Source organism: Oreochromis aureus, linkage group 16, assembly GCF_013358895.1.
Source record: "Oreochromis aureus strain Israel breed Guangdong linkage group 16, ZZ_aureus, whole genome shotgun sequence".
Classification (NCBI taxonomy): domain Eukaryota; kingdom Metazoa; phylum Chordata; class Actinopteri; order Cichliformes; family Cichlidae; genus Oreochromis; species Oreochromis aureus.
Window position 1 is genome coordinate 29,097,722 of NC_052957.1, and position 7,783 is coordinate 29,105,504.

Genomic DNA, 7,783 nt, shown 5'->3' on the forward strand with positions numbered 1-7,783 from the left:
ATGGATGAAGAGTCAAATGTTACCTATCTTACTCTGGACTGGTACACAGAAATTAACAAGTACAGATATGTTTTCTTTTTCATTATGTTTACATTATATATTCTAATAATCTGCACTAATTCTACTATTCTGTATCTCATCTGGATTCATAAAAACCTCCATGAGCCTATGTACATTTTCATTGCAGCTTTGCTACTGAACTCTGTTCTTTACAGCACAACTGTTTACCCAAAACTTCTGATTGACTTTTTATCTGAAAAACAAGTCACAACATATTCAGTCTGTCTCTTTCAGTTTTTTATGTTTTATACTCTAGGTTGTTCAGAGTTTCTTCTATTAGCTGCCATGGCCTATGACAGATATGTGGCTATATGTAAACCTCTGGAATATCAAACTATCATGAGAAAAACCACTGTGAGTATTTTCTTGGTCATGGCTTGGTTTGTACCTGCCTGTCATATTGGTGTCCAAGCAATAGCGAGTGCTGAAGCTAAACTGTGTGACTCTAATATAAAAGGAATATTTTGTAATAATGCAGTTTACACTCTTCAGTGTGAAAGATCAAGATTAATTACCATCTTTGGTGTGTTCCTTCTAATTGATCTTGCAGTACTTCCTATGCTCTTCATAGTTTATACATACACAAAAATATTTATAGTTTCTCATCGAAGTTGTAAAGAAATTAGGAAGAAAACTGCAGAGACTTGTTTACCTCATATGTTAGTTTTAATCAGTTACTCAGCTTTTTTGTGTATGATATAAGCATAGCTCGTGTGAAATCAGATTTTCCAAAAACCACACGCATAATAATGACATTGCAAATAATGCTCTATCAGCCTCTGCTAAATCCATTCATTTATGGGCTTAAAATGAAGGACATTTCTAAACATTTAAATAAGCTGCTTTCTCAGGCCAAAATCATTCCTTGTATTAAAACTTAATGCTAAGGTGAATTAATTTTGTTGTTAACCAGTTTTGTGCAGTTATTCAAAACACTTTTCTTTCTACATAATCAAATCATTCCAACTTTCAGTCAGAACATTTTTCATATTAGTGTATTATATCTGGGGAAGTACAAGAAAATATGAAGTGAAACAGCCCAGAGTACTAATAGATACTGCGTAGTAGATACTACATATACTAGATATTGCCTGCCTTGTTTTTCCCTTCATGCTCCCTATGGTTTAATAGAAATGATCTCTGTAAATTTCTTTGTAATAAACTTTTACAGGTGTGTGACACACCCTTTCAGATTCACCATTAACCATCATATTTCTCCATCATGCTTGTGCACATCATAAACAGTTTGTATAAGAGTAACTGAAGACCTGGTGGATTATTTAGATTGCAATACAGTGGGGAAACCAATATGCATTCAGTGTAAGCAGATATCGTCTTATCTGTCTATGTTTCTGTGCTAACATCAGTTGCATTTCAGTCCAAGTGAATTCACAATAAAACTGTTGCCATGTACACACATTCCTGGTTTTATTGTCTGACATCTGTCCAGAGTGGCTCCATGGCAAAGGGGTTTATACTTTTGGCTGTTAAGTGAAAGTTCCCTGGTTTGAACCTGAAAGATCCCACAAAGAGAAACAAATCTCTGTGGTGTTGCATCAGGAAGGGTGTCTGACAAAAATCTGCTGAAGCAAACTGGTATGGCAACCTTGTGTGTGAAAAAGTGTGAAAAAGTAGCTTTACTGTCAGACAACTCTATATGCATGAAACCCACATAAAACCACCTTTACTTCGAAACCATTTTCTAACCAGCTTCTCTTCAATCACAACCTTAATTTTATAACACTGAATATGTTTAGAGATGGGCAGTAATGTGATTTCTTTTTTCAAGAAATTAGTAAAGTAAGGGATTACTATTGCAAAAAAGGTAATTAGATTACTGTTTCTTTCCTGTAAGCATGCTGCAATACTGCGTTACTAAACCGTGATTTTGTTTGCAAGATTGACGTAAGCACGACAATGACATAAGCGTGTGCAATGTCTGTGGTAACAGACGTGTGCAGATCAACAATGGATAATGACCGTGCAGCTTTTAAAGTGTGGAAGTACTGACCTTACTTTGAGTTGGATTCCGTAAAAAGTGACACAAATATTAGTGTTCGCTGTACACTGTGTTGGAAGAAAACTTCCTTTACAGTGAAAAAAAACCCCTAAACTTCTGAGAAGGCACCAAGTACGCTGCCACGGGAATATGAAATTCACAGAGAAACTCCCGGATTCTTCCACTGACATGACCGCTGCGGCACACGTGGACCAGGGCAAACCTCCTGCTAAACAGGTGAAATAGATTTAAGGACAACAGGACTTAGTGCCACTGAGTCTTTTATTTTATTTATTTTCTGCTGTGCTTTACTTGCATCTATTTGAAAGAGTGAATGCAAACACAAAAAACGATTTTATTTTATATGCTGGAATATGCAAAAAATAGGTTTACATGTTAAACAAATTTCTTCCTGTCAGAGAATGTTGCATATAATTTAATTTTTGCTTGATGCATAAAGTTAAAAGGTTAAAACTAATAAAACCAGTTTTAAAAAGAGACTTTTTCATTTGATTACATTTTGTATGATGGATTATGCAGAAGAAGTAGAATTGGGCTGAAAGATCTATTGCTTTATTACCTATTTAGGTTTTGTATCATGTTTTTAGAAAGTAACTAAGTAACTAATTACTTTTGAAAATAAGTAATCAGTAAAGTAACGGGATTACTCTTTTTTCAAGTAACTTGACCAACACTGGATATGTCTACCTATATTTACATAATTAAATGTGGTTTATTGTTCTTATATTCATCCATTCAAACATTATAAGTGACATCTTTCTAAAGTTTTCTATTACTTGCTTGACCTGTAATAGCACTACTGGAATACCTGTATCATTTTTGTTATACCAACTTTCTATGAGTGGGAAAATAAGAGTTACAACAGAGTGGTGGAAAATGTCATTTTAAAAATGACATTTTCTTGAATAGTAAATCATCTAGATCAATTACTAAAATAAAAATAAAATAAACATCCAAAAGTATTAAAAGTAGAGAGGGTGTCAGCCAATTATTGAATAAAATAACCTCAGTTTTATCTGAACCATGAAGCACGAAAGTAGAGGTCTTGTTAACAAGAAGAAGATACTCCTCCTCCACTTGGGGCAGCAACTTGTCCCAGACTCGACCTGAGCATTCAAGTTGGGCACTCAACCTTTCTGGCAGAGGACAGCTTGCAGTGGATATGCAGGTGCTGATTTGCATAATTTTCGCTTCATACTTGGTCACAAATTGTTCCACTGCAAGCTGGAGAAACGTCCACCCCTTGTTAAGGTGGGCCGCAACAACAAACCCGCAGGCTCTGCCAGAAACCGGAAATGCCTAATCAGACCAAGCCTCGGGCCCAGAGACCACACCTGGGGTGGCCTGAGATGTCATAGAGAGGGGGACCTGACCTGACACATAGACATAGATAAACAGGCATAAGTACATACAAACTGCATTCCCACCCTCATGTACACATATACGAATACTCAGCACTCACCCAGCATGGGCACACAGAGAAATGAACACAGTACACACATTTACACTCCCCAAACATACTCTATACTCCCGGCACCAGGCACCAGCACCCCCCAGAGGGGGGTTAGGGTTAGTCTTGGGTCTGGGTTTGGGTCCCAGACCCAAGAGATTGTGCCCTTTATTTTGAGGTGGAGATGAGCAGACCGCCCCTGGTACTGCATCAGCAGGGAGGCTGACCAGCCCAGACACCGATCACCGATGGAAACTGCCAAGCAAAGGCTCACACTCTTGCCCAGCTGCTTGAAGAGATACACCAGAGAAATAGAAGGCAGGAGAATAAACCAGCTGTTCTCCACAGAACCAGCCAAGGTTTACTCTCAGTGGCAGGGGGAAAATATGACAACAGCACGACCAAGGCTGGAGATGGAGCAATACTGGAAGAGCAGGGGCCAGTTACCATCATAGTGGCAGATTTCCAAGAAAGGGTCTCCAGTATGAAGAGTTGGACAGTAAGTAAGTAAGTAAGTAAAATTTTATTTATATAGCACCTTTCAAGGTAAAAATCACAAAGGTCTTCACAGAGAAGCTAAAACAAAAACCAAAAGCAAGTTTAAAAAGATGAGTTTCTAGCTGTTTTTTTTTTTTTAAGAGACCACTGAGTCTACAGATCTCAAGCTCAAAGGGAGAGAGTTCCACAATCTGGGGGCAACTGTTATAAAAGCTCTGTCACCTTTCAGCCTCGTGTGATGGACAACCAGCAAGCCCTGATCACATGACCTCAGGGACCTGCTGAGGATGTGTGGATGTAAAAGATAACTGATAACTGATATATGTTGATGGTTATCCATGCAGAGCCCTGAATGTCGAAGTTGAAGAAAGTTATCAGCCATCCAACCTCTAATGGAGTCCATGCATCTATGCAAAAACTGTAGTTTGGAGACATCTTGGGGCATAAAGGAGATATATAACTGAATATCATCTGCATAGCAGTGATAAGAAATGTCCTTAAAAGTGTTCAATAAGTGCTGAAGAAGGGGTATATACAACAGAAACAATAAAGGCCCCAAAATGGAACCTTGTGGCACACCATAGACCAGAAAAGTAGAGGAGGACCTATACTTTGAAGTAGCCAGTGAAAAGTATTGTTCACACAAGATGCGAACCAGTCCTGACATACCCACCCAGTGTTTCAGCCTTTCTAGCACAATGTGATGGTCCACAGTATCAAAGGCAGAGGTCAGGTCCAACATCAGCAAAACAGAGCATTATCCTGTCATTGGACACTCTAAGAAGTGTAGAGTGAGCGCTACAAAAGGCACATTGTAGTTTATCCAGAATGCTGTATTCATCTAAAACAGCTATAAGTTGCTTATCCACAACCTTTTCTAAAATCTTAGCAATGAATGGTAATTTTGAAATTGGTCTGTAGCTCCTAAGAAGAGAAGCGTCAAGCTTAGTTTTTTTTAACAGTGGGTAAATGACAGCATTCTTGCAATAAACAGGGATCTAACCAGAAACCAATAAGGTATTGATAATTGTAAGCACACAGGGACCGATAGGTTGAAAGATAAAGATACAACAAAGATACAGGTAAAATATAAAATAACACGCCTAGCTTGGGTTAGAGCAGACAACAGAGACACAGAAGGAGAGATATTGTTCCTCACATTACTGAGTTTTCCAACGAAGAAAGAAATAATTTTTTCATAACCTTCTTTTGATGAAACTGCGACAGCAGGTGGGGCAGGAGCAATAGTTTCTCTAATGGTGTCAAATAATACCTTAGGGTTACCTCTGCTCTTAGAAACTAGGTCTGAGAAATAGGCAGCCTTCGCATCTTGAACTGAAGTGTTAAAAGATACTAAAAGATCATTTAAATAAAGGACATGGACATGCAAACGTGTTTTCCTCCATAAATGAACATGGTTATAAGGAGGTAAAACTGAACAAAAGCATCAGAACATTTAACAGCAGTAGTGGAATTTAAGATGCGATAGCTAACCACATGATGAACAGGAGAAAGGGACAGATGGAAAAACAAGTTACAATAAAAAATGTCCTCAGGACAAATAAAATCAATGTTTAAACCTAAAGTAAAAACAAGGTCCAGTGTGTGTCCTTTGATATTTGTGGGATGAGACACATGCTGTGTAAAATGGAAAGACTCCATGACGCTAAGGAAACCTCTGGCAAAGAGGTCAGAATCATCATCAATGTGTATATTAAAATCCCCAACTATAACCAGTCTGGACAGCTTGAAGTAGGAGGATAAAAATTCACCGAACTCCTTTAAAAACATGCTATTTAGGCCAGGTGGACGATACACTATAGCACAGTAAAATGTATTTTTATTTCCAACTCTAACCAGCTGTATTTCAAATGATGAAAAGTGTCTGACCATTGATGCATGACAGTAAAACTGGCTTCCAACACCGCAGCGAAACCTCCTCAACCAGACCTCCGAGGCTGGCTGATGAAGGACTAACCACCCAGACAATGTTTGATGAGGGATGAATAGTCACAATTGCGCTGCCAAGTTTCAGTTAAAAATAAGAAATCCAGTTTTTTGGAAAGAATAAAATCGTTCAGCAAGAATGTTTTATTAGTCATTGATCAGACGTTTAAAAGCGCCATGCTCAACGAGGACACCTGGACACCTGCTCTTTTTCCTTTGCCATTTTCACAGCTCTTTGTGCGCTACCATTTGCAAAGAGTTTCTGTGTTTTTAACTTGCCCACAGGGACCACTGATGATGCCTGATGAAGATCCAGACACCGGTGTGTTGGTGTCGGCAGTGGAGGATGGAAAATACAGCAGGAGGATGAGGTATCTTGGTCAAGTTTTTTTTTTTGCTTAAACAAAGAAAAAGACTTGCAATATTCTAAGCGAGAAGAAATAAAAGCATGAATAATCATTTCTAACTCAGATTTAGAAAAAAAAGGTCGCAGTTTGGAGATACTTCTTAGCTGAAAAAGGCAGTTCCTAATTAACTGTCTAGAGTGTTGCTCTACAGACATGACAGAATCAAAAACAACACCGAGATACCTGAGGCTCAGGTGAACAGATGAGCCAAGAGAACCAAGATGCTGTTTGATTATAGATATCTGGCTGTCAGGGGCAATAATTAATGTTTCTGACTTCTCAGAGTTCAACTGCAAGTAGTTGTCTCCAAGCCACTGTTCAATGGAAGCTAAACATTTTATTAAAGAGGACAGTTTATGGACTTCCATCGGCTTAAAAGAGCAGTAGAGCTGAATATGATCAGCATAAAAGTGATAAGACACATCAGGGAACTGCCTAATTATAAGTCCTAGGGGTAACATGTACAGGAGAAAAAGAATTGGTCCCAGAACTGAACTAGAGTGTGACATAAATTGATTTGCAAAAACACTAAAAGATCTGTTGGAAAGGTATGACTGAAACCACTCCAGAGCCAGACCGACACACCGACTATGTCCCGGAGCCTGTTAATCAGGATGGTATGGTCAACGGTGTCAAAGGCAGATGTTAAGTCCAGCAAAACCATGACTGTGGATGCTCCAAGTCAGCTGACATCATAACGTCACTAGAGACCTTAATTAATGCGGTTTCTGTTGAGCGACACTTACGGAAACTAGACTGAAATTTGTCATAAATTTCATGTTTTTCTAAAAAAGCAGTAAGTTGATCGGCAACTGCTTTTTCCAGAATTTTTGACAGTAATGGGAGCTTAGAGATAGGCCTATAATTCTTAAGCTGTGTTGGATCCAAACTGCTCTTTTTTAATATGGGCTCAACAACAGCATGCTTACAGAACCTAGGGACCACCCCTGTTAAAAGGCATGTCATATTTCTACAATAGGGGGGCCAATGACAGAGAGAGCATTTTTAAACAGCACAGCAGGTAGAATGTCATTTGGACAAGTGGTGATTTTCATTTTATCTAGCAGAAGTGAAAGGTCATGTATGGTCAATTGGTTACACTGACAGTAAATGAGGGGGAGGTGGACCAGAGACAAAAACAGACGGTATTGAAGAACCAGTGCTCATACAGACATTATTAACTTTATCCACAAAGAAGTTTAGAAAGTCATCACTCTCAGATATAGAGGACGTGGGTACTGGGTGGCCCACAGGGGAAACAATAGAGTTTATGGTTTCGAACAGTACTTTGGAATTTCTCTTGTTTGATGAGATCAACTGAGAAAAATATCCTGATCTAGCTGATTTAATGGTTTTGTGCAGGGAAACCCAAAGTTCCCTAAGGTGGAGCCTGTGAACTTC

The 7,783-nt window shown here is 38.7% G+C and overlaps 1 pseudogene; it reads left to right on the plus strand.

Annotated features, from left to right (window-relative positions):
* LOC120433514 lies at window positions 1–941 on the plus strand (annotated as a pseudogene).
* Window positions 942–7,783: the final 6,842 nt, after the last annotated feature.